Here is a 4,880-nt window from a genome sequence, read left to right on the forward strand (position 1 = left end):
AAGATACTTTCAAAGCTGGATGTAGGGAGAAACAAAGGGTCTGCGTATGCCTGTGTGATGCTTTTGCCGGGGACAGGACAGGAATGGAGTCTTAAAACTTAGTAAGTAATCTAGCTAGATATGCATTAGATTATGATTTCTTTAAATGGCTGAGAAAATTAAGCTGTGCTGAATAGAATGGATAGTCTTGACTTTGTGTCTTTTTGTAACTTAAGGTTTTGCCTAGAGGGATTCTCTATGTTTTGAATTTAATTGCCCTGTAAGGTATTAACCATACTGATTTTACAGAGGTGATTCTTTTTACCTTTTCTTATATTAAAATTCTTCTTGTAAGAAATTGAATGCTTTTTTCATTGTTCTTAAGATCCAAAGGTTTGGGTCTGTGATCACCTATCCAAATTGGTGAGAATTTTTATCAAGCCTTCCCCAGGCAGGGGGGGCGCAAGGTTTTGGTGAGGATTTTGAGGGAAAAGATGTTTCCAAACAACGCTTTCTCAAAAATAAACCCAGTTAGACATTTGGTGGTGGCAGTGGAAGTCCAAGGGCAAAGGGTAAAATAGTTTATACGTTGGGGAAGTTTAAACCTAAGCTGGTAAAAGTAAGCTTAGGAGGTTTTCATGTAGGTCCCCACATCTGTACCCTAGAGTTCAGAGTGGGGAAGGAACCTTGACAGCTCCCCTCCATTACCCTCATGTGTTGGAAACACTCTCCTTTCTTGTTTGCTGTGTTCCCTCTCTCCCCATTGTCACAGTTACTGGGCTAACTGCAACTCTGATGCCACCTAGTCTTTTGGAGCATGCCTCCTCTCAGGTATCAGGCTTCTAGCTATCGCCTGTCTTGGGGTGGAATCAGGCAACTCTCCTGCTCTCAGGCCGGGCTCTGGGCTGAAGTCCCCTTTGATCAGCTGTGATGACCTCAGCAGGCCTGACCTGGGTTCACTGTCTGCATTTCATCTATGTCTGGGAGCTATGGCAGTGTATCCAATAATGAAGCAGCCTTCTTAAAGCAGAGTATTAATGATTTAGCACCAACGCATTTCAGAGAAAACCTGTATTATAATAATACAGCAGTCCTATACACATGTCTGGTTTACTAGGTGTCTATCCATCTTCCACATGGGGTGCCTGGTAGGCATAAGATTCCTGTAGCCCCGCTCTCTTGAGACCTCTAGGGTCTGATTGGCATAGTCTGTTCCCTTCATTCCCAAACCACTTCTCCCTCCCCATCTGACTCCTCCCCCCAGCTGCAAGGAGAGTACTTTAAAAGCTGTTTAGTCTTTTTGATCACCCTACTTCCCAGAGACTAAGTCACTTTTAAAATGTTTATAGCCCTTTGGTCTGATAGTTCGCAGCATTGCCAAAACAGCTGTGCCACTTTGGGTTGCAGACAGGATATAGGATGCTCAAGGCTAATAGCTGAAGTCTTTCAAGAGTGTGCTGGGAAGTTCTGATCTTGAGAATCACTGAGTTACCTTCCCATTTGTTCTTTCCTCAGCCCCCATTGAATTAAAGCAATATAGGAAGAGTGGACTAAACTATCCATTACTCCAATATAAGCATACAGGCTGTCTTGATAGCTAGGTTAGACACAGTATTCATAACTTCATTACAATTCAAGTCTGAGATTATTACATAGCAGCTGCCTGTCAACCACAATCACCTTCAAAGTGCATTTCTACCCTGAAAATTGACTGTAAAATTAAAATGCCTGTTGATGAGTTCATAGCAAATTTGCTCAGTTTACAATTAAAGAACTATAAACTCAACCTGGAATCTGCGAGTCAAACTGTCCTCCTTCCAGCCCACTAATACATCCCCACTAATACAAATGCTGTCAATGGAACTTTACCAACAATTTCATTGGTGATACACGAACCAGAAAATAATCCCTGCAGAACTCAAATGTAGTAAATGTGTTTGTCTTTAAAGTCAGCATATTTGGCTCTCTCTATATACACACAGAGATCTATGGAGTGGGAAGGAGCCATTTTAATATGGTCACTTTTCCTACCATAACTGTACATGAAAATAGGCTTCTTCACTACAGCCATTAAGTGAAAATCCACATATAATTCACATATAATTTTAAAATAAGTATAATTCACATATTGTATTATAGGAGGGGCTAATATTAAAGTTACCTGACACTTTGCATTATAAAACACTTTTTTCAGTTGCTTATAGCTTTGCCAAATTTTAACTGTTTAGGTTGAACTTTTACATGCCAAGTGGCTTCCTCAGGCTGAACCTTTTTTTGGGAAAAATGTTAGCCAGAATAATTTAGCCATTTGTGAGAAGGAGGCAAAGGAGAAATACATTGTTTGGCCCATATTAAAAATTCTGGCAACCTTTTCTTTGAGCAGCTCTAGAGCCCCCATGCTGTGAAGCAGGGACTTGAAAGTTAGCAAGCAGGAAATAGTGTCAGGGATTGGCCTTTTGCTATCCCCATGAAAACCCACCCACATTTGGCCAAATTATAAGCGTTTAAAAAATCACAGTTTGAACATTCTCAGTAGAGACTTGTTTTACTTTAGCAGCTAAAATTTTGAAAGATTTCATCATCACTGACTATGCTTGAGCTTCTCATAGCAACTAGTACTTAGGCTTTGTCTACACTACCACTTTTGTTTGTTGGTCGGGGTGTGAAAAAACCACACCCCTGGCCACCATAAATTTCACCAACAAAAGTGCTTATGTGGACAGTGCTATGTTGGCAGGAGAGGCTCACCAGCTGATATAGATAATGCCACTCATTGGGGATGGTAAAATTATGCAGGCAGGAGATCTCTCTTCTGTTGGCAAAGAGCAGCTACACGGGTGACCTTACAGTGGCACAGCTGTAGCAGTACAGCTGTGCTGCTGTAAGGTCTATAGTGTACACATAACCTTTTTAGACTGTGCATGCACCATCCCTACAGAGCAGCTGAGCATGCTCCATCCCCTTACAGCTACTATGTGGAACTGGAGTGTGCACATGCCATCTTCGCAGAGCAGCTGAGCATACTCCACCCTGTCACAGTGCAGAACATGCTTCTTCTGGCCAAGGGCTACAGGGGTGAAGCTGGACTTTTCTCATAATGGCTGCTCTGAGCCAGGGTGGGGCTGCACACTGGAACTGAGAGCAAGGGGCCTGACTCTCCTATGTGATTGACATCCTTGCTGTGACCCAGGCAGCATGGAGGAGGAAGCCACAGGAGTTGAATGCAGACGATATAAAAGCTGGACCAGGGGGAGGAAAAGGAGTAGATTGTAACAAGAAATTTGGTGAGAATGGAACTGGAGTGAGGAAGAGAGAAACTGTGACTGGGACGGGCTGGGAAAGGATACTGGGACTGGGGAGGCTGGCTCTGGGAACTGTGGGGGGAAAAGAGGTTTTGGACTTGGAGCCAGGAAGAAGGGAGGGGAGGCTGGATTTGGAGCTGGTGAAGGAAACTGGGGAGGGGCTGGGAACCAACTGGCTGGGGTATGACACTCAGATCAGACAAGGAGCTGGGGGGAGATGGGAGATTGGGACTGGCTGGAAAAAGAGACTGTGAACCTGTGGGTGGGGGGAATGAGGGCAGATGGAGGTGACTCAGATCTCAGAAGGAACTGAGGTGCAGGGGAGAAATGCGACTGGCTGAGCAAAGACACTGGGGCAAGGCACCAGAAAGGGTGTAGGAAGGAGACTGAGATTGGATGAGGGGACCAGGGAGTGAGATTAGGAGTGGGAACCAATGGGGTGGAGGGAGACAGATCAGACAAGACACTTTTAAGGGGGCACTGGGATTGGCTGAACAAGGGAACTGGGCATAGGATGAGAAACCAGGAAATGGAGACTGGCATTGAGTAGGCAAAGAGAATGGGACTGGGACAAGGAGCCAAGAGTAGGTAAGAAACAGGACTGGGAAAAGGACAGGTTGGAGGGGATGAAGCAGGAGAGGTCAATCTTGAGGCAAATGGCAGAGATTTTCTGTGACCATTTGAGCATATTCTACTCCAGGACCTGGAATGGAATCCAAGATTCTTTGAGTCTCATCACTCTTCTACTCTCAGTAAAGTTCTGGCAAAGTGTATGTCTCATTGTCCTCTAGTGCTGGTCCACACAGAGGACAACAACCTACTTCTGCTCTCAGTTATTCTATTAGTTCAAGTGTCAGAGGTCTGTGTGATGGATCTAAAGATTCTCACCTGGCAGATGAATAATGTGAGTATGAACAAGCTGCCACATGATGGAATTTATCATTATGTTATGCATTGTTTTTACAGTTTGCTTTTTTTAAAAACCTAGGAAATTACAAAACAAACAAACAAACAAAAACCCCTATGTTCACAGAACATTATTAATATTGCAAGATGAAAGTTAGGAAATGCCAGAATCAAGGTTGCCCAGGCAACCTTATATTACCGTAACCTTATATACGACCAGTGTAGTCCCCTGAAATTGCTTGGGGGAGAATAAATTAATCCAAGAAAAAACAAGGACACAGAAGGCCTGATTTTCCAGTTCCTTGCACTTTGTGGCATTTCATATGTGTAAAATGAGTCCAGAGTGGTTGTCAGATGCTACCAGTTCAGAATAGTAACATCTTGCTCTCACTTCACATATGTGTAAGGCCACCAGTTCAGCAGGATACCTAAGAATATGTTCGGCTCAGTGATTTCAATGGGACAGCTCATGCTTAAAAGTTGGATTGGAGACTAAGAGCCTGATTCCTATTTTACAGTAGAGCCACTTTACACACTGTAGCAGAATACAGGGTATTCAAGGTGGGTGCAAATGTAAATTACAGAGTAATACTGCCACAACTACAACATATAGTGGTTGTACCAGGAATGGTAATCAGGCCCTAACTGTCTGCACAAGGTGCAAGGCAGTGTAGAATCAGAGTTGAAAATGGA

The sequence above is a fragment of the Dermochelys coriacea genome, chromosome 2, assembly GCF_009764565.3.
Source record: "Dermochelys coriacea isolate rDerCor1 chromosome 2, rDerCor1.pri.v4, whole genome shotgun sequence".
NCBI classification, from domain to species: Eukaryota; Metazoa; Chordata; order Testudines; family Dermochelyidae; genus Dermochelys; species Dermochelys coriacea.